The sequence below is a fragment of the Periplaneta americana genome, chromosome 3 (genome assembly GCF_040183065.1).
Source record: "Periplaneta americana isolate PAMFEO1 chromosome 3, P.americana_PAMFEO1_priV1, whole genome shotgun sequence".
Classification (NCBI taxonomy): Eukaryota; Metazoa; Arthropoda; class Insecta; order Blattodea; family Blattidae; genus Periplaneta; species Periplaneta americana.
Genome location: NC_091119.1, coordinates 96,600,818 through 96,624,677, shown reverse-complemented (window position 1 = coordinate 96,624,677; position 23,860 = coordinate 96,600,818). Strand labels below are relative to the sequence as shown.

The following is a 23,860-nucleotide window of genomic DNA, read 5'->3' as shown; positions in this document are numbered from 1 at the left end:
TTTAAGATGTCAGCGTAGGCAAGCATTCACACGAGAGCAGCAATTTCCACAGCGCAACGAGCTATCTTTCAACATAGTGCGACGCGAAGCCACGATTTAAGACAATATCGGACAAATACAAGGCACATACTCTATGTTTCTATTATTGAAAGTCGAATCGAGCCCGCTGGACGTAAATGATAAAACACAGTGTGATTTACAACAAAGGAAAATATGACATAGTATCCATCATGGTTATTACAGCACATGGCGTGACTATCAACAGTGAAATGTGTGGTGCGCTTCAGTTATCATGTTACGGAAAGAACTGGACTTAAAGAAAGAACACTCAGAAGGAAACTTATTGCTGACCTATTGCTAAACTATTTGCGGGAGGATTTTCTCGCAGAAAAACATCGTCAACATACTCGTAATTATTATTAAGTGTATATTATACAAATATTTTTACATAAGATTAGTTCTGAATGAACGAGCGATGCATATGAACTACAGTGAACATTCTCAGTCGATAACATGGCAATAATGGTTCATTTATCAAATAAAAATTATTTGCAATCGAACCGCAGTCGAAAAATAGAAAAAGATAACGTGCAAGAAGTTCTTGGTGTAGATGAGATCCAAGGCATGAAGGCACGAATACCACAAACGGGTTGTACAGAAAGGAAGGCATGCCGTGTTCATTGAATATTCTGCCTGTTTCACTATGTTTACCTACAAGGTCGCACAATAGGCTATTTGTTTCATTCATGCTGTGCTCACACATGCTTCTTAATTATACGTGTGCAGGATGAATTTTGAACTACTGACTGCAAGACAATATTTTTACTTCTGGAAAAGGATTTGTTACTTTACTATTATTTACAGATTGGGTCCAGAGTGTCTTCCTCGAAGACAGAGCGGTCCAAAAGTGATGCTCGTCACTTTTCTGCTGTCACATGGTGACTATTATACAACATTGGCATAGACAGGAAATATGACTTAAATAATCTAATAAACATAATGAAACATTCCTGTGAACTTCCTGCAGTATCGGCCTGTGACTGAGATAAAAGCCTATAAATATTAATACTGAATGACTTCTGTAGCTGTCGTGTTCGAATAGGTCAACTCATCGCGGACAATCGGATTTCTTCTGAGCTCATACGATGTAATAAGTGAATAGTGAATATGGTGATTTTTATTTGATAATCTCCTTCAACGCCACTTCTAGTAAGCGAGTGTATCTGGTACCTGTGAACGATGCTGCCCCTGCGATCGTGTTTGTCGGCGGACACAGACGACGCCGCGAAGCTGCCGCGCCGCTCCGTGCGCATGCGTTCTACGACGGGCGATTTGTCCAGGGTGAGCGATTTGCGACGCAGGTCCCGGGGAGCCTTGCGGGACGTGTTCATCGCGAGGAAACCGAACTCGGCTGCTCTATCGCACTGTCTCTTGAAGGGTTAAACCGCAGCCACGCGGCACTCTGTGCTCACCGAGAGAACCGGACCGGCCGCTTTATCGCAGCCACGCGGCACAATACTGTCGCACGTGGCCTTTAGTAGTCACAACGATAATCGTTACTGGTCTTGAATCGCAGTCACACCAGCCCCACCATGAACCATCGCTGTCTTGCGCATTGCACTTGCTCAATCACGCGATTCATCCTTGTGCAGAAGAAACAACGCATAATACGAAAATAATTACACTTTTAAATGCTCGGTTTTAAGCGAAGGATGCAAGTGAAATGTACAGTGGGTAACAACAGTGTTCTATCTTATCTCAGGATATTCCCGTTACCACTTCCATTACTCAAATCCCATGCCTCATTTTCTTCGCTCCGCGAGGAAGAGCACGGTCTACACAACAAATCCTTTGGCACTGTATGGGCTCCATATCTGACAAGCTACTTGAGTTGATGACAGAGTAAGGCACTTCATGTGCAAGAGATGTAAATTCAAATTCCCATCAGTTGTAGAAGTGAACAGAAATGAAAAACATACTATCAGGTGTGATTATCATGTCATGCAATTTTCAAATATTTTCATTAAACACATTTTACATAAATTAATTTTGAATTGAAATTAAACTTGAGGTAAGTTTAGGAGAAAAAAATTATCTACTGTTCGAACTGAACTTCGAATCACATTATTTGATTTGCTGCTTTCCCTTAAATGACATGTATTCGTTTGTGCACAATGTTTATGAATGGTTTTCCAATACTTCATATTCCCCTCCTCCAAGACTTCAGAATCTTCAGGTAGAGGTAGACAGGCAATAACTATCCTTCCAAACGAGTCCTGAAGGACGAAGTGACACTATGTGGCCATTGTCCTGATTAATAAATGCACAGTTATTCACAAGGATGAACCACAACGAGTTAACGGCAGCGCTCTTCACTACCCTTTCCGCAACGCCCGGCTTCTCACATGGCACGGCGCCGTGTGCTCCCGGTTCAGCCCGGGCGTCCGCTCCGCGTGCCTGTGCAACCGTTGCTAGGCAACGCGGCGGGTGGAGGCGGCCACAATCACGAAGATGAAGTTTGACTGCACTGAGAGCATCAAAGTGAGGGTCTTGCTTTGACTGCAGAATAGTGTCTGAAGGTCGGATCAGCGAATAGGTATACTCATCGAGAATAATTACAAAGGTAGCGAAACAAATAAAATTGACAGCTGTGACTTTCTGACTTGTGTATACAACAATTAAAATAATCAAAATACAAATCTATTATTATTATTATTATTATTATTATAGCTGGTAAGTTTAGTCAGTATCGCTGAAATGGCAGCGTGCTTGTATAGTAAACCCAAATCCAACCGAACACACTTCATAGTATATTTCAAAGATCGTCTCGACATTTGCATGGCGAAATTGACTAAACTCGAGATATGTTAAAATATGTAGGCTAGGAGATCAAACGCCGGAGCTCTTGAATACGAAGCCCGTGCTTCTCCCGTTTGATGTAATGGTTTTTGCAGATACATTTCTTAGTAGGTAAAATACACACATTCCAAATAAATTAGTATACCCAACTACAACAGTTGATCATGACTGACGACATGTTACCAGAGAGTTGGGGGTTAGATCCTCGGTATTTGTGACTGGAAAAGTGGTTGTGGATTTTACAAAGTATCATGTTATCATTTAATAATTATTTAATTTCATTTTTGAAATTTCATCATCTCACAAACGCTAACCTGATTATACAAATTAAAAAGAGTCTTCAAATTAAGACTTTATTGATATCAGAAAACGGCCAATCTTAAATGGTGAATGACTTAAAAAAATTACAACCTAAATAAGAAAATGACAAAGATAAAAATCAAATTTGTAGCATATTCGTTTAACCAGTTTACAAAAAATCTATATAATATTTTGATTTATTTAAAATGTAGAATTTTAAATGTATGGCATCAGATATATTCTGCTTGATTCGTTAATACTCGTATTTATAGCTGATTCTGATAATACGTATAAGTTCTACATACATTCCAAAGGAATATTCCTATACAAAAACCATGTCACAAAAACAGATTTTATTTCGTGAAGAGAAGTTATCCTCCGTCCCAAATTATGGTACGGATATCCCTTATTTATTTAATTCCAAAATATGGCATGGATATTACACTGTTATTGTGATACATAGTATGTCGCAATATAATTACTCACACCTTGAATATTAATAGCATCGCATTTAATAATGTCTTGATACCTTACATTAACAAAAATACATAAGTAGCAATCACAAATTTTTTCACTCTATATAATTTAATAAATCAAATAATGTCTCGATATCTTACTTTTTAAAAACATACGTAAGTAACAATCACAAATAAAAATGTTCACTCCATAATTTAATAAATTTAAAGTAATACTGCTATTAATACTATGTTGAGTAAGTTGCATTGTGGTGTAGACTATTTTCACTTCGCTAAGGCTGATTGTATCACTTTTATGTAACTTCTTGACTGGATTGAAGTGTATCAGGAAATGCTCCTATTTTTATACATTACTTCCTTTTTTCATCACGGAGCACTCTATGCATTGCTGCAAAATGAGAAAGACATCAGTCAGTTTTTCTTTGGTGAGGGTGTTGAATGCTTCGACAACGCAGTCGATCAATTCTTGTGTTGTTCGTGGATTTTTCTGATGTTGCAGAGACTGGATTGCATTAAAAACCCAAGGTCCAAAACATTAAAATCAGGGGTGTTGTTGGGTGGCTGCCTCTTCAGGACACTATTCCACCCATTTTTATGGGCCGCCGAAATAACTGCAAGATCTTGATCAGAACAATGTGGTTTTTCATTGTCCTGCTATCATTAGTTTTCTCCTTCCAACTTGCTGGAAACTGTTGTTGGATAGCTGGGATGACATTTTGCACAAGAATCTCTTAATGTCATTTCGTGTCACTGATGTTTTAGGGTAGGCCTATATGACGGGAGTGCCATGTGGTCGGTTCTTGCTGCTTGTTTTTGCCTCCTTTATGTCAATAAACGGCCAAATGCCTATTCGGCCATTAAACCATTGATTTTTGTGAGAGTCCCACCTATGTCTTACCGCTACCGCCGTACAAATGATTTTAGGAATGAATCTCTTGCTTTTGCATTGCCATTGTGGAGGCTCATCTATCATGAGGTAATGCTCCTGCTGGACCTTAGTGAAATAGAACTACTTCTCATCAATATGCATATAATAGTACTCTGAATTTACCAATAGCTTCCATCACAGACAAACAGGATGACAGTCGTTCGCGTGTGTTATCTTCCGTGAGAAGAGGCTTTAGTGTGGATGAAACTCTTTTGATAGTTTTGTCCTCTTTCAAATACAGAAACACAGTTGTTTCTGGCATTTCAATAGCACATGACAAAGATCGAATTGTCTCACGTTTGTGTAAAGGAATGTCTTTTATTTTACTCAGTTCTGCAGAATAGTCTGCGTTTGAGGCCACAATTTCCTCTCTTCCTAGAATTGTGCATTTTAAAACCATTATGTCAGATAAAAATTCAATATTTATAATAATGAGTATCGGTCTGCGATAAAGTACGTATTTTTAAGAGTTGTCCGGCACAGAAATTTATGCGGATATGATGAAATGTTTATCTGTATCGATTTAGGATTTTAGTTAATCGATACATTATTATTTTGTTGGTACTTCGAGTATTTTGATACATTGAGGGACCACTGTCCTTCGTACGTCACCATACAAAATTGAGTTGCGAAATTTAAGAGAAGAGATCAAAGATGAATACAGTGTGACTTTTCCACAAAATAATGATGCAATGCATGACATGATTTTGGAGATACACAAATTAGGTTAAAACATACTATATCAGATACTTGAGAATTTCTTATGAACATGTCTTTCACATCGCACATCGTACATCATGATTTGTTTATGAGAAAACTATCTGCTAAATGGATTCCTAAATGTCTGAATGTTGATCCGACTCAGAACGACAATTTCCAAGTCGCTTTACCACCATTTTGTAGAGGATTATAATAACTTTTTGTATCGTATTCTAACGAAACATGGGCCCATCATTACGATCTAGAAATAGAAGAACAAGCAAAAGAATGGCAACACTTTGGTTCTCCCGTCCAAATGAAATTTTGCGTTAAAAATCGGCAGAAAACGTCCTCGAATAAGTTTTCTGGAATAAAGACGGGATAATTGCATATGACAAACTATTTAGAACACAAACGTCCAATTGTAACTCGTAAGAGGTAACCCCTGGCGTAAGCAACCCCAGCGCATATTCTTTAAGGTCGTTTTTCCTATTTAATATGGAAAGTTATTGATCTTAGCAGAGTAAGCTTGACGTGCAAAATCTCCTTGTTCTATAGGCTTTGGACACCCATGATTTAGAACAAGGTGCAATTGTGACGGGAGCCTATTATTCATTAAAGGGCGGAAAGATGTGTGTTCTGCCTTAAGTTCAGTATGAACGGACTATACTGTTGTCATTCACTCACGTAAATAGCGGCAAGAGAGTACAGTCTGGTAATGAGAACCTCATCATTCCATTCAATCGATCTATAAATACTGGAAGTTGTAATATAGTTATTATGATTTTAAAACTTACCTCAAATGTTACCTGCCACCGCCTGATGATTAAAGGATGCATTATACTGAACCACAATATACATTCGTAAATTATCGAAAGAGAAAGTTCGACGTCTCTCACTGAAACAGTTTTTCAACATCGAAAAGCTACTTTCCGTGTCAAAAGACGTTGGAGGTGCAAATAAAAAAAAAAGGGCTGGAGTATCGTCGTTTTCCCCTCCACTCAAAATGTTACACAACTGTATAACCGGTATTTTTTTTTTGCAGAATTTATTAAATTTTTCTTTCACCTTTTCACCTATAAAATGTGGATTATCAAGTTTCTTGAACGGAGTATTTGCAGAAATCATCATATTACATAAATCCACATTAAATTCAGACCGTGTATGTTTTTTCATTATTTGATGTCGAAGATCTTAGTACGTTTTAAGTATGTTTCTTGCTGTTATAATGCCGCTCTATGTAATATTTCCTACGTATTTTAATTTCACATTTGCGCACGGCACAGAAAATATTTTCCCCTTGCGGGATCAAAATCTTTCTTCCGTATTTATTTCTTAGACTGTTTAATTCCAAATCCTTCGACTTTGGTATTTTAAATCACTTTTACACAATCACTTTTGCACAAAGGCAATAAGCAATATTATACTAAATACCTGGCTTTCTTTCTCATACGACTAGAAGTTGACACTGAAGATCATGTTGGTTTCTATTTGTACTGCCGCCCTCTCGTGGTGCATTTATGTTATTACGCTTGTACCTGTGTCGTCATTCATACTTCAGACCAAACTAACCTGTATCGCGTGGTAACGCACATTTTTCTGCCCTCTATTCATTATTAACTATGATGGAGGAAAAAAAAATTAAGAAAGTTATGGTGAAATTTCCAATGGTGTGCTGCTCTTGCAAGACAATGCATCTGCTCAAAACTCCTTAATTGCGTTGCAAAAATTTGAAGTTTTCTTTGAATTGATTGATCTCCCCTTTTTCCTATATTCGCCAGATTTAGGCGACAACCCAGACTATCACCACCTATTTCCGAAATATAAAAAGACACTGAACAGAAAGAAGCTTTTATCGGCTCATGCAGTAATAAGTACTGTGGAAGTGATATCTGAAGACCAAGACAAACATTTCTTTAAAGACTTAGAATTAATTTATGACTGTTGTGCTAAGTATATAGAGTTATGGCCTGTTCATACCGTATGGAAATTTCTCGAAACGGGCATTTATTCGAATCGAGTTCTTGCGGACAGCAATGTGCACACGGTTCAATTTTTTCCCCGTGCATAATGAAATTTAAGTTATATACGTGAAATAATGGAACCATGTGTACACTGCTGACCGCAAGAAATCGATTCGAATAAATGCCCGTTTCGAGAAATTCTCGTACCATGTGAACGGGCCCTTAAAAGGCGATATAATAATAATAATAATAATAATAATAATAATAATAATAATAAAAATAATAATGTGCGCGACAACCCACAGAGGGCCAAGATCATGGCCTCTTGTCCATATGTCTAAGCAGAGGTGAGCAATCATCCAACCAGTAGGGGAGTATCATGTGGTTGTTACCATCATGATCCCTCAGCCGTTGTGACTGGCTCGCAAAATCGGATTTCGCTATGTACTGTAGTTCCTAAAATTCATCATGGTGATGGGTGGGCATCGGTTCCAAACACTGGTAGAAATTTCTACCCGCTGTGAAGACTCGAACCATAACGCTAGTCCCAAGACATGAGGCTTAGATAACGACGCTATGGTTATTATGTTGAATAAATAACAATCTATTTCAAGATACAACAATTTTTCCTATGTTAGGCTAAGAACCTATCAATACCAACTCGTTTTTACGTTACCTCGACGCTATCAGAATACAAACCGGTACGAAAGCAAGTACCTATGAAGAGATCCAGGCGCCCATAAGAGATTCAAGTTTCTTGAAATTGCTATTTTAATTGATGAAGCTTTTAGTAATAGGTAGTTTCGTTTTTAAATTAAACGATGATATTCGAAGTCCGTTAGGATAATGAGAAAGCAATAAGCAGAGTGATAATACAAAAATAATTGGAAACAAACGTCATTCTATTATTTTAATACATTTTACAATACTTAATTACGGGGGGAAAATTTATCCTTCGAAGAGGTGGAAAAATTCAAATATCTTGGAGCAACAGTAACAAATATAAATGACACTCGGGAGGAAATTAAACGCAGAATAAATATGGGAAATGCGTGTTATTATTCGGTTGAGAAGCTCTTATCATCCAGTCTGCTGTCCAAAAATCTGAAAGTTAGAATTTATAAAACAGTTATATTACCGGTTCTTCTGTATGGTTGTGAAACTTGGACTCTCACTCTGAGAGAGGAACATAGGTTCAGGGTGTTTGAGAATAAGGTGCTTAGGAAAATATTTGGGGCTAATCGGGATGAAGTTGCAGGAGAATGGAGAAAGTTACACTACACAGAACTGCACGCATTGTATTCTTCACCTGACATAATTAGGAACATTAAATCCAGACGTTTGAGATGGGCAGGGCATGTAGCACGTATGGGCGAATCCAGAAATGCATATAGAGTGTTAGTTGGGAGACCGGAGGGAAAAAGACCTTTAGGGAGGCCGAGACGTAGATGGGAGGATAATATTAAATGGATTTGAGGGAGGTGGGGTATGATGATAGAGACTGGATTAATCTTGCACAGGATAGGGACCACTGGCGGGCTTATGTGAGGGCGGCAATGAACCTTCGGGTTCCTTAAAAGCCATTTGTAAGTAAGTAAGTAATTACGGGGGAAAATACATAGTTTAATCAATTACAAATTTGTGTTATAAATAACAATGTATTTTGTTATTCCGCGAGGCATCTGAAAACTGGCATAACTCACCGTACACATCAAATATGTGTTCTACGAGTAGTAGTTGGTCAGGGTTAAGACTGCCTTCTCTGTGAGAATGTGTTCACTGTACTAGATTGTTCTTTATTCTTGTATCCAAAACTAAAGCGATGGTTAATGAAAAATTCAGAAAAGTGAAATGCGAGAACGGCACCTTCCTTCGTACACGAAAAAGAGTGTTTTATGGGGTAGAAAAGCCACAAGTAAGAGGAGCCCATGAGGAACCCATACCCATTATGGGCTTCTCTTGAACATTAATTTTGTATATTGTTACAATGCGAGATTGTAGAAACCTGTTTTTCTACAATTTTGCAAACAGTGCTGGTCTAGAAAGGGAACCGAAGTACTCGGAGAAGCAGCTCTGGTTAGCACATCTGGAACAGTTACAATACAGTCTTTCAAGGGATCTGTAACACATTTGCGCACTGAGGCGTTCGGCGCCATAACGCGCGGTTTGGATCCAGTTCTCCGAGATAACAGCAACACAGAATAACATCACTTAAACTGGACGAGACAACTCCTTTGATGACTAAGGTAGATCCAATTCAAATAGTCAAAGGAAACGTGAGCTCAATATATGACAGCAGAATACTGCACACGTCTAATAAAAAAATGACGGCGCGATGAGTTCTGAGAGAAAGTGTAAAGCTGTTTGTGTCGTGTTGTCAATTCCGAATAGCAGTCTATTTATATGTATATACTGCGAAGAAAAACATTACAATCTTAACCTCCTGAGTCCTGAGAATATAATACACTATACCATACTTCATAGATGATTATGATATAAGATGTATGTTCAGAGACCCGAAGTTAGTATAATATACCTGCATTTGTGCCCTAACTGTAACCTGCAGAATTTTTTCAGCATTTTTCCTCATGCCAGTGACTTTTTTTTTTTGAAGTGTAGAATTATACTGAACTTCAAAAATAAAACAACAAATGTCTTACAACTCAAGAGGATATAGTTTATTTACACAGAGCTCCGAGTTCGCTCTTAGAAATAGAACTGCGCCTGTACACGACTTCATAATATTCATAATAAAAAAAGAAAATTTTGAGATTTCTCGGTGCATAATTGTTACCATGAAATGAAGCAACGCTAGGAAGAACGGGCGAAGAAATAATAATGCTGAAACTGAACAGGAAGAAGAAAAGAAATTGGCTAGGTCACTGGCTAAGAAGAAACTACCTACTGAAGGATGCACTGGAAGGAAAGGTGATCGGGAAAATTTCGGGGCAGAAGACAATATCAGATGAGAAGACAACAATAAGATATATGGATCGTATGCGGAGACTGTAAGGGGAAGGCTGAAAAGAAGGAAGATTGGAGAATGCTAGGTTTGCAGTGAAGAACCTTTCCTTGGGCTGAAAATTGTAAATGAATGAATGAATGAACTGTAACCATATACTTCAGTGAAGTCGTCTTCAAATTTGACTCATTATTTCAGAATTCTATAGTCTACATGTTTTCACAGTGTTTTCTTGTAATTGTTTCGTCAAAATGGATACTTGTGAGCTTGGAAGGAAAATGAAAATTCAAGCGATGTCAAATATACAATACACTCTACACCTAGACTTGAAAGAGTAGCTGAAGGCCGAAAGTCAAGATGGGGTTCAAGAGTGCCCAGAGAATAAATTTACGAATACTTCATACTATACTACGTCATACTGTAAAGGGTCCGTACGTCTGTGCTGCCTTAATGATCCAGGAGGCACGGGAATAACAAGCCAGTATTGAAATATTATTGAAGTTAGTGACACGTTATTGCAGAAAAATCAACTATTTAAATGAAGTCAAAGAACATATCGAATATGATGGAAAAGTAAACGATAATGTAATAATATCCATTTTATTTACAGGATGAAAGTGATGTAACTGTGTACATTAAAGGGTGCAACAGAATACATTGAAATAAATAAAAAAAAAAATACGAGGGAGAATCAAAAAGTAACCTTTATTGTTTTATTAATTGAATATGTACAATAAGACTACAGACACTTCATCACTTTTCAACATAGTCCCCACTACGTTCAACGCAAGTGTTCCTGTTATACTATGTTGTAAAGTGATGAAGTGTTTGTAGTCTTATTGTACACTTCACTTAATAAAACAATTATTAAGGTTACTTTTTGACTCTCCCTCGTATTATGCGTTTTGTAATTAAGTGCATGGTAAATTAGAATATTAGGCTGAAAGTCTGCGTAGTCTGGCAACAGCGCATCGCAGGTTCACCTACGAATACACACGAACTCAGGTCTGAATAGCAGCATTCCGTCCCATATCATTGCAGTAGGGTTGCCGGACTCTTAATGACAGGAAATAGCGGTATGTGTTAATGCTTTTATTTAACTTGCAGGAAAACCGTCCATGTTATTTAAAAATTGCAAAAGGATAAATAATTTCTTATCCGTGTCTCTAATGTTAGGAGTAAAAACCACAATCGTACGGATAGCACTTATCGAGTAAAACAGTGTTAACATTTAGGAGAATTTTTTTCTGAAATTTGAGATTAATAAGGTATTAGAATGTTTGTTGTTGTACTCTAACCAAGAAATAAGCTGTTAAAATCTGCTGTAAGAGGTAACTTTAATTGAGGACCGTTTTCACAAAACTCAACAAACGCCACTTCAAAAATTTTTACAGGAAACGTTTTTTTTAGTTTATTCTCAGACCTTTGATGCTATAATTCTGAAAAAAATTGGGCATTGTTCCTCTTTCAGAGATGCATTAATTGATATGAAGTGCAATTATTATTGTTGTCTTATTTATTTGGAAAAAAAATATGACAAAAGTTAAGAATTTCACAAAACTCAACATATCCACTTTTTTAAATGCACATACCTTAAAATGTTTAATTATTTTTCATTCGCAGCTGTAAAATCCTCATCAAAATCATTAATATGTATTTTAAAATAGTGCTTAAGTACTCCTGAATTAAAAAACAGTTAATTGAACACACTGAAACCTGATTTCAAGCTTTTTTTTTTTTCTTTTTTTTTTTCCAAAATTTGTTATTGACTTACAAGAACTCTTTATTTGTACGAATTAACTGTTTCTATTTGTGCAATACATTACACAGATCACTGAAGATCAAAATCGTGCACAATAATTTTATTGCAATGGTTCATCATAATCTATTCTATTATCAGAATCTTTGGCATATCCCTTTAAAACTTTACCATAAAATACCTTGCTTCCCCTCTCCGAAATACCATTATGGAAGTAACTCATTAACTTCCTCATATCATTAGCTTTGTTTTTGCTGACATGGTTCACCAGTGAAAGGTCAGATGCTTTAGACATTACAGAAGCACTTGTCTTTCTTGGTTTAAACACTTGAACTTGTATTGGTGCAGAAAAATTTGTGTTTTGTAAAAAACACTTTACACGATTCTTACAAGTTCTTTGGTACGTAAATACTCTCATCTCAGATAATTTAAATGGTAATTTGACTTTTACATTATTTTTTGTCATCGATTTTAAATCACAAGTATGCCAGCCTTTGCCCAAAAGTTTTACGTCCCCAAACATTGCCATAATTTCATAATAAATAAACACATGGTCCGGAGGCATATAGCTATGGACACGGATAGGAAAGAATGTTTAATTTCTTTAAAAACTTCAGAACTTTCCAGATAACCAACAAGCATGGCAATCAGTATGCAATTTTTATTCTGAGACCCACAAGAATCTGAAAACAATCTCTAAGAGTTAATTTCAGGATTTTTCTGTTAGTAAACATTTGTTCTAAATTACCTATGTCATCCTTCAATGTCGTAATAACATAGATGTCATTTTTCTAAACGTAGCAGCACATGGGCCTACTGGGAAACCTTCTCCATTTTCACCTCTTACGAAATATGAAATAGACACAAATCTTTCTAGCTTTTTGAAGTCCTTCTATGCCGCTTAGGTAGATCAACTTTTAATTGTCTTGGCAAAAAATTATCCTGTTCAACTTTTGTGCTACTTCTGTATAAATTGTCTCGAAAATTAATTAGATCATTTAAGCAGAAGGAACCTGCAGCACGTTTTCTTTTCCCTTTTCTCAATGATTACAGTCTAGTTTGGAGGTATGTCATTATTTTTAGGCGCAACTATATATTTCTTACTCTTACATTAACGTACTCTTCTGCTACTCTTTCTGCCCCTTTCAGTAGCTTGAACGGATTTAGAATACTCAGGGTTCCTATCCAATTTTCATCAGCATTCATAAAATACATGCACTTACAACAGCGGCCAGATTTATACTGAATTAACGCAAGAAACACCAAAATATTATACAATATTTGAGCTCCGAAATGTGTTACTGTTGTCAAAATGCAAATGTGTTGCATTGTTGTAAAATATTGTAGCTTGTGAAACAGGATAGAAGTGTGAAATGTTGAGTCAGAGGGTTTGTTGAGTTTTGTGAAAACTCTCTACATTGAGGCACTCTTTTCAACGGAAAATGTTGAGTTTTGTGATATTATGAGCACTGCATCATTTTCCTCTCATTACAATTGACCAGAATCCGTCAAAACCCGCATTTCGAAAAAAATGGCGTTTGTTGAGTTTTGTTAAAACGGTCCTCAATTGGTCGTATATTCTATACAATCTTGAACATACAGGCACTGGCTTATTACACAAGAAATTGGATTTTTTGCATAGCTATGACAACAAGTTTGTTTGTGGTCGTGTTATCAATAGGCATTTTCCTGTAACTTGGTCTACATGATCGCCAAATATTAATCCAGCAGATTATTGAATGTGGGACTATCTGAAGGAAAGAATGTTCATGTGGGAACCTATGTAAAACTGAATTGGACTCCATCGCACACTCTGTGGCAGATATTCCATCACACGAACTCAGAATTGCTGTAGCCTATACAGGCTGTTACTTGTACAAGAACAAAATTGTGGATGGACACACACAACATATAGGATGGTGTTATGGTAATGGACGGTGGTGCAAAAAATCCCCTTTGTGTAATATGCAGTGCCACAATTGTTAATAATGTGTAGGAAATAAAGAAAATACGAGCAATTAAAGTTATCCGTTACCTCGTAATTTTGAAAAACAACACTAAAATCGACCTGTTCTTTTACAAAGTAGTCAATGAAATAGCCATCGTTCAATTCGTGTTAAAACAGTATTTATATTCATATACTGCGTTTAAAGGACAATGGTGCAATAATATTGACTTTCAAATTATAATTCAGTTCAGAGAACGCCATTCAATTTGAAACACCAAACTCTAAAACTTTGAAAGCTGTAATAGTGAACTTCAGTAGGCCATGATCTTCAGGTCCCTCAGTAAGTAGCCTTTAGAAAAGTTATATTCCCTAAGAACTTATTAGTAATAGCGACTTCAACAGTCCTGAATATAAGATCAGAATTATTTTATTTTGTTACTGTTCAAACTAACGTGATTATGAGTGTTAATAACTTTCTACAAACTTAGGCTGCCTACAAAGATACAATGCATCTGCTTTATTTACCAAATTTGTTTTTAATAAGTGTAGACATCTCTATTGAATAGTGGATTTTAAGAAGTCGATATACAAATACGTCTACTATTGTGTCACAAACTTCAAGCCCCATCCATTTTTACTCTTAATTTGACTCACATAATTAAATTTTGAGTTTGAAATAATGGAGCTTTCCTCTCCAACACTGAATTTTAAGAACTATAGTGCAGGTACTTCAACAAATGCACCTTAAAAATGGACCTTTGTTCACTAGCTATGTATATAGTTAAAAAACAAAGCTTGAAGCATTTTAGTAATAGTATCTATCTCACACACGCAAAGATTGGGAGATACCTATTAGTGGGTAGCTTTTCATCAATAGCCTGACCTCGATCCCCGGCTGATCCTATGAAATACAGTAGGCCTGACCAATATGGTTCTGGGACAGTCACCTTCTCCTCGAATACATCAGTTTCCCCTATCATTTTCATTACTGATGTACTGTTCTGACGCTCATAAACAAACTATGACATGAGAAAATCTTGTGATTCTGAAAAAGATCGATATTGAGGTTTTTTGTAAAAATACATGTTTTTAGTATCCATGGTACTGAAAAAAGTACCTTTTTTGAACGTCATTTGCCTGTGTACAGCGATTTTTCCTAACTATTAGGCACATTCTATTCATACTTAGTATATCACTTATCAGTTCATTTGAGAATGATATAAAATAGCTATATTTTTACTAAAAAAATAGAGCTTCATTAAGTTTCGGCAAATACAAGTCTAAGCATTGTAATAGCGCAAAATTTTCTTTTAGTGTGCTGTCTATCCATATGACGATTTTAGCTAAGGGTAGTGACAAGGGGACAAGTCACACCCCAGAAATATCAAAATAAAAATGTAATAATTATTTGTTGTTAAAAGTTACGTACCATTGTTAAACAAGCGAAATGAATTTCATGAACAACCTTCCTCTCTCCAACTGCTCGCTCTGAAGTAACAGTAACAAGAGACTTAGCTGCCGGCTTACGCGCTCATCTTAGCTGGTCGGAAAAAGGAGGTAGTAACTTGCCTTTACAGCTCGGGGTAATAACAATAATAATTTATTTAATCTCGCAGAGCTAAGGCCAGTAGTTATAATAATAATAATAATAATAATAATAATAATAATAATAATAATGAGATAATTTATTTATCTGTGATATATATAACCATTAAACATTGAGAAACCTGAAACAGCTATTATTGTTAACAAGAATTGTTAGAAAAATATTTCGTTAGCCTATTCTTAAATTGGTTTGATGTCTGACAGTCCCTGACATTACTCGGTAGGGAATTCCAAAGCCGAAGAACAGCCACAGTGAAAGAAGATGAATATGAGGATGTTCGGTGGGAGGGAATGGATAATATTGAGGAGTGTTGTGATCGTGTGTCTAGGTTATGATGGGTGGATAAATTTTGAAAACGAGACGCAAGATAGGCAGGAGTGGAAAATATGTGAAAGAGAAGGGAAAGACAGTGGATTTTCCTACGATCTTCTAGACGGAGCCAGGACAACATTTCGAGGGATGATGTTACGTATCAGCCCGGCGAATATTGCAGACGAAACGGACGCGCATATTATGAACACGTTGTAGTCTCTGCGCCGAAGTAAGGCTTAAGTCAGTAAGCAGAATATCACAGTAATCGAAGTGGGGCATCACGAGTGTTTGCACTAACATTTTTTTCATGGAAAAGGGTAGAAAATTCTTCAATCGCCTAAACGAGTGGATTAATGAGAATACTTTTTTGCAGGTTTCTGCAACTTGAACGTTCCAATTTAAACTTTTATCCATATAAATACCTAGATTCTTTACTGATTCACTGAACGGAATTTCGGTGCCATATATTTTAATCGGGGACAAATTTGGTAACGTAATAGTGCTTAACAAACATGAATGGCCCACAATGATTGACTGTGATTTTTCTGGATTTAGTTTAAGTCGGAATTTCCGTGTCCATGTCCAGATTGAGTCCAGATCGTCATTAATTTTAGTTATTGAATCATTTATTTCGTCAGTGTGGAATTTTATGTACATTTGAAGGTCGTCTGCATAGAGATGGTGTCGGCAGTACTTTACAGATTCTGATATGTCGTTGATATAAATTGTAAATAGTAAAGGGCCAAGAACTGATCCCTTTGGGATCCCTGACCTCACGGCCTGCCAAGAGGAAGAACGATTTCCAGCTATCACACTTTGTTGGCGGCCATTAATGTAAGAGGCAAACCACAGGACAACGTGCTCTTCTAGGTGTAGTCTTCTGAGTTTACATATTATCAAGTCAATGTCTACAGAATCGAAGGCTTTGCTGAAGTCAAGTAAAGTCATTATTGTCAATTTACGTTCGTCCCGGGCCACGCGCAGGTCTTCCGTGATTTTAAGTAATGCTGTACTTGTGTTATGTCCGGCCCTGAAACCTGATTGATAAGAGTCGAGAAGTTTGTATTTGTTCAAGTATTCTGTCAGTTGCTTGTGTACAATGCGTTCCAATGCTTTGGATAGCGCAGGTAGGATGCTAATAGGTCTATAGTCGTTATAAGATGTCGGTGTTTTGGTCTTGGGAATTGGGTGGACAAAAGCGAGTTTCCATTGCTGTGGGTAAGTCGAAGTCATAATTGAGGCATTGAAAATCGAGTCACAGTCGGTAGTATTACATCTATGATTTTGTATGACTTGAGGCTTTCCCGGCGTTTGATGTAGAATAACTCTTCTCGGGTTCTCAGCCAGGTGAGTTGGAGATTAGCTTCCAAGCTTTCGACGGCTAGCTCTGCCATCTTCTTCAGGGACGAAGTGATGTGGGACCACGTCTAGCCGGTATATATGCAAAAGTAGGGCTTCCCACTGCGGGCCAATCAGGAGCTAGTTCCTAGTCCCGACCGCCAGGCGCATTCTGGTTGGTGGACACGTCAGCCAATCAGGAGCCACTTGCTGGTCCCGACTGTCTGCCGTGTGCTGGTGGTCTAAGCGTATTGATGGCAGGTTTCCATGCTGTACTCAGCTGTAGACCCCCGTCTTTGTTGAAATTATTGCCATCTAGCTGGATTTCGATGGCTTCCTTGATAACTAAGTCCCAGTAACCTGATGTCTTGTCCAAGATGGTGGTGGCGCTGAAATCTATCTTGTGGCCAGTTTCTAGGCTGTGTTGGGCTACTGCAGACTTATCTGGATAATATAGTCTTATGCAGCATAGTTTTTTCACATAATGGTCCCTTTCCTGTATTAAATTCCAAAAAGCGGCAATGGTATGATGAAAACTGTTCAATTAATAACAAACAAGTTATTACAACTTTTAAACATGTAAATGAATTAAGCATTGGTAAAGTCAGTCCCTACCTTGAAACATGTGATAAACTGATGTATAGGTAATCTGAGCCCTTGACAAAAAAGAAGTATGGGTAAAATCAGTCTCGGCTAAATTTCGCCAAGACAAAATCTTACGTCTCACTTTTTCCAGACTTGGAACTGGCAACCAACTAGTACAACTAGTAGTTGGTTGGCGTGGCTAAAAATTGTTAACTTTATGGTTAAAAACACTGTGTGGTAAAAAAAAAACTGTCACTTCACTTTAAGATCGTCTAAAAACTGCCAAGCTCTTACATTATTTTAAGATATAGGAAGGAACTTAAAAGAAACTGATTTGACAGACTGAACTCTTGTCATATCTTGATTCGCTGTCATTTTTTCCCCATAAAAATACTTCCTTCTCTTCGAGTGTTGTTTTATTTTTACCCTTGCTACTGAGTGAAACATAAGAGTTTGACTGAATGTCCTTAAACGCACCGATAAAAGTATATACAGAATGAACCGTAAGTAATGTAATTAATTTCAAGGGGTTATTCTTTGAGATATTTCAAATAAAAACGTTTCATACAATTTTGCTCGTTTTTGCTTCCTTTTCGAGAAAAATATTATTTTATATGAAACATTTCATAACATCATAACGTATTTTGGGAAAGCTATTGCATTAATCCCAAATCTGCTCAGCCAATTTAACTTACTTACAAATGGTTTTTAACGAACCCGGAGGTTAATTGCCGCCCTCAGATAAGCCCACCATCGGTCCCTATCCTGAGCAAGATTAATTCAGTCCCTATCATACCCGACCTTTCTCAAATTCATTTTAATATTATCCTCCCATCTACGTCTCGGCCTCTCCAAAGGCCTTATTTCCTCCGGCCTTCTAACTAACACTCTATATGCATTTCTGGATTCACCCATACATGCTACATGCTCTGCCCATTTCCAACGTCTGGATTTAATGTTCCTACTTATGTTAGGTGAAGAATACAATGCGTGCAATTCTGCGTTTTGTAACTTTCTCCATTCTCCTGTAACTTCATCCCTCTTAGTCCCAAATATTTTCCTAAGCACCTTATTCTCGAATACCCTTAACCCCCGTTTCTCTCTCAGAATGAGCGTCCAAGTATCACAACCATACGTGACAAAGTTGACTAACCTAACTCCATTATCATTACTAGGGGGCGGATGTTGATGACCTAAAAATCTATTTAAAATGATCATTAAAATGCCCTTAAACTAATAGAAAAGTGACATTAAATTAAAAGAAAATGGCATTTAAATATTATTCATCATACTCGCACTACAACTTCTTAAAAATTAGTCACCTTGTTTCAATGACTGCCCTGCAAATCTCGGAAAGAGGAGGCAACTTCCTGAAATTTGGTTAAGATAAAGGAAAATAACATGCAACAAAATTAAGGTTTTAAGGGAAAACTATAGATTTTGGGTGGTTCAAGTTAGTACATTCTCCGTCTCCTCCTCCTTCCGCGCTTCACTTTGTTACCAGATCTTCCAGATGGAGTGTGAATGACAAAACAAATTGTGGGCACAGCGTGCATTCTTGCAATCTTTGTGTTAAAAATACTGTCTACTACAGTAGACATCCATTCCGAATCATGATAAGGACACAACGTCCTGTTCAGAACATAGTGAAAGTTTTCCCCCTTCGAAACAAATTCTAAAGACACTCTCGTGCCGACAAAAGAACAGTAGCGGTCAAAGTCCTCACTTAAACTAAGCTGCTGTCAAGCATTTTATATTACTTTCGTTATGTGAAGTGAAGCCTTCAGTGGAATTAGGGATGAACTTTAGAGTCTGTTCTAAACTATAAAACTCAAACTTCACTCATATTCACTTATTCAGTAGATAATTATTACTGATCTATTTAGTTAGAAAATGATTTAACAGACCTATTGGTAAAGAAGAAAGTAAAATGCATTCCAAATGATCTAAAAGTTCTCCAAAAAATAAAAAAATAAAAATGACCTATTAGTCATTAGAAATGCAAAAAAAAAAAATGCAATGTAAGAAATTACTTTTTTACGTTGATATTAACATAGAAAGGATTTCTATATTAATAGGCATCGTCCTAATGTGAAAAATAAGATGATGACTTTTCACCAACATCCGCCCCCTAATCATTACTAGTCGGTATAAAAATAACCTCCCGTCCTGACCCCTTCGGTGGCTAAGTGGTCAGACCTTCAGACTGTCACGCAGGGTGTGACAATTGTGGCGGACAAGGTCGCAGTTGGGGTTTTCCCGGGGTTCTCCCGTTTTTTCCCAAATTAGGCATTTACATCATTCCGTCACCATTTCTCCATTTCGTAATCATTCCATAGCATTCCCTGAACGCCGGCTGGCGACGCATAGAGGTTGCTGGCCTAGGGACAGTGAGGTTGTCTGCTCGAAACCTGGGCACACAGAGAACCTTAGTGTGGTCAGCCGGTGTGGTTTGGGAATGCATTATCCGAGGGTCAGCGCAATAGATCTTAGCAGGTCATAGTGCTGGGCCATAGTGCCCCCTTCCGTTAAATTCAATTCAATTCAATCCTCCCATCCTACTTTAGCATTGAAATCCCCAATGTGATATCTAGATAACTGATCAAAAGTGTGTCCTAATTCCTCATAGAAGCTATCTTTTGTGTGTTTGTCTTTCTCTTCTATAGCGATGTGAGCATTTATAACTACGATATCGCACCATCTACCCTTAAGTACTAAATATGATAACCTGTCACTGATAAATTCGACCTTTTTTACTGTTGATTTTATTATTTATGAATAAAGAATCCTGTTTCTAATGGATGATTATTATTTCTTTCTCCGTAGTACAAGTAATCTCCTACTGGCAATATGCCATTTCCATCTAACCTTATCTCCTGTACTCCCACAAAGTCTATTCTATATGTACCTAGTTCTTTTGCTACTAATGTTACTCCTGTTCTATAAAAGTTACTTACATTCCAAGTACCTCTTAACCTTATTCCTTTGCTGTGGTCGCGCCAAAGAATGAGTCCCATTCCGAGGCTTATGTTGGGGTTTCACAACATTTTTTTTTTTTTTTTTTTTTACGGTGGTGGGTTGCTAGACCTTAGCCCAACCTCCAAGCTGGAGGATCACCCTTTATTGGCTGTCCGCGACTGCTTATTCAATATATTTGCAACTATCCTCCTAGTCAATTTAACAGAGCAATGTATTATGATAAATGATTGAACGAATTTTAGGTTTGTTCTTTAAATATGCTGAAATTTGATCTGAACAATTGTAACTTTCCGTCCTGAGAAGAAATGTTAAAATGTTACATTTGTTCGGATCAAATTTCTTCACGTTTAAAGGATAAAACTAAAATTCTTTCAATCATTTAGGGTATTTTCATAATGCCTTGCTATCTTAAATTGACTGAGCGTATTGGGAATTAAACCAATGGCTTTCCCAAAACACGTTATGAAATGTTTCACGTAAAACAATTTTTATCTCGAAAAGAAAGCAGAAAAGAGCAAAATATATTGTATGAGTATTAGACCTTTTCGATTAAATTATCTCGAAGAATAACCCCCTGAAATTAATTACATTACTTACGGTTCACCCTCTATAAAGAGCGAGGCACAAACTAGGAAAGACTGAAGAATGCTGAATTTGCCGTGGAAGACTTGTCCTTGGGCATAAAACTATGAATGAATGAATATTTGCGGTTCTGTTAGTTGTGGCTGCGAAATCGGCTCAACAGATGGTAGAAATAGTGCATCTGGTACGATGTATGTCTCAAAGACTCAATCATGGCGTATTATGAACAAAAACCATTAACTATGAATTATTTTACATAACTATAACAGCATAATAAATCAAATAATCTCCACGCATTTTTGTTAGGTATACTGGGACTCAGTTTACCTATACCCTTATGATCATAGGGACTCAGTTCACCCATATGGGACTAAGCAAATAACTACTTGCGACTCATATTACTAGCCCCGAATTAAGATAAAGTCCTGCTACATATTTAACGAAATAAAGTCGACCCCATTACACGCCATATCAGCTCAGAGGGAGGTTAAGGTTACCACCTTCACAGACAATCGGCATTAGGCTAATGGCAATAGGGATGTCAGTCCTACGTCCCGCCGCTTTTAATCCCTAGGAAATGCTTTTGGTACTCTTTTCTGTTAGAGAATGAGTAAATCTCTGGGTCATAGTGCGGATGGAATGATTAGTACAATGGAGAAAATCCATGACCCGATCGGAAATCGAACCCGCAACCTACCGGCTTTGCAGCATTACGCTTAACCGCGCATCTCCTAATAAAACAGAGTAAAATTAAGAATCTATTTTTTCCTCTTATGAGAACTGTAATCTTCTTAATCTTCTCCTGTTACAAACCAACATAAATTACCCATCATCACTGGATTCCTTGACACCGTTGCTCCATGGCACAGAAGCTAGGCTATATTTTGAAGATATCAGCCCTTCCCCGCTCATCACTCACAGCTCCCAAGTTTTTCGGAAGTAAGTCCAAATGCGAGTGTAAGAAGTATATCTTCGGCAACATAGAGCACCCATATTTTGATAGTTTCTCAGTAACTGATAGTTTTCTGCCCTGTCATTTCATAAAAGTTCTTTTGACAACAGTTGCAAAAGATTTCGATGCTGCTAGTTCCTTAGGTTTCCAAGTGTTTTTTTTTTTTTTTTTTTTTTTTTTTAAGAATGCTCTCTTTCAAAAGTTTTCCAATTTGAAGATCGACAAAAAATATGCCTTCTAATTAAGCATCACTCTGTTTAGGGAAGTGAATCCTTATGTGTCGAAAGGCCACTAGTTTTATCCACAGCTTTCACAACATTTCTCATGAGGACTAGTTTTATGGAAAGTGAAGGAAGAAATACTGTTTCAGGTTTCAGTAGTGAATAGTATTTAATATTATGTTCGCCAGAAACAAGCAGGCCAGTCCTTTACCACAAAATTTTGTGCTGCAGATCGATTATCCCGTAACATAAACAGAACTTAATAAACACTCCCTTCTCCCTACAATTCAAGGAACAAAGTTAATATTTAAAATCGCCACAAATTAGCCAGCAATGTTCCTTATAATTCATTGCATTCAATAATAATGACATATTCTCATATGTTTCTTTCACAGCCATTGGAATGGAAGGTTTTGCATTCCCGTTGTGTCATAAAACTGCTGACTTTTAATTAATTGATAAATAGTATCCATTCTTCTGCTGCTGCAAGTTCTGGCTGCCGTTATCAGATGTAGTTTACATCATGTTCGGATATAAAGATGGGATCAGAAGACGTTGAAAGATAGTCTGAGGTTTCTGATGATTTTTGTTCCCCTGGTTTGGCAGAATCTTCCCCACTGAGTGGAGGAATAAGAATTCCAGGCGAGAGTAACACGGATCTTATGGCTAAAGGAAGATTACGATTTAAAATTTATTTTATCTCCATATTTTCCTTGAAAATCCCTATCTTTCGATTAACGCAGATGTAACAGTCTTCCCAATGACTGGTAGGTTCTCGCCAAATCATTGGAATAGCAAAATGCATTCTATCGTACATTACTTTTATATATTACTTCACTAACACGTTAACAGATTGGTTGGCATTTTATACCTTCAGCATTTCTACAGTGATTGAAGCAAACCTATCTCATTCACCTCGTATGCTAAACGTCAACCAACCAAACATGCCGGTACAGTTGAACTAGAAGGTGGGGATTGAGAAGTCGCATTATATTTGTACTAAATGTACTACATTTGCGGACCGCTGAGTTAACATAACACACATATGGAGACCACTTTTATCCTCGTCATACACTTAAAGTGAAAATAATTGCCCCCCCCCCCCCACTGCAAATTGATCGGCGTTGTGATTTCAAGGTAAATTGATTACAAACATAACAAAAAATATTTAGAAAATTATTACACGAATGACATTTTCAATTCATTATTACAATAATGCAAAATAATACTACTATCGCACCCAAAAATTTCACAACCAATACTAAGTGCTAAAATGTTAATTTCTTATCTCGAAAGATAATAACTCTAGCCTATTACCTTTCCCACTATCTGTGATCGCTGGATATAATGCTACGTTCATGTTGAGGGTAAAAAATTATCCAATTTCGAT

The 23,860-nt window shown here is 37.1% G+C and overlaps 1 protein-coding gene across 10 annotated transcripts in view; it reads right to left on the bottom strand.

The window, feature by feature from the left end:
• Positions 1-23,860, bottom strand: part of RhoGEF2 (Rho guanine nucleotide exchange factor 2) — a 453,695-nt gene that overhangs the window by 47,733 nt on the left and 382,102 nt on the right. The window lies entirely within an intron of this gene.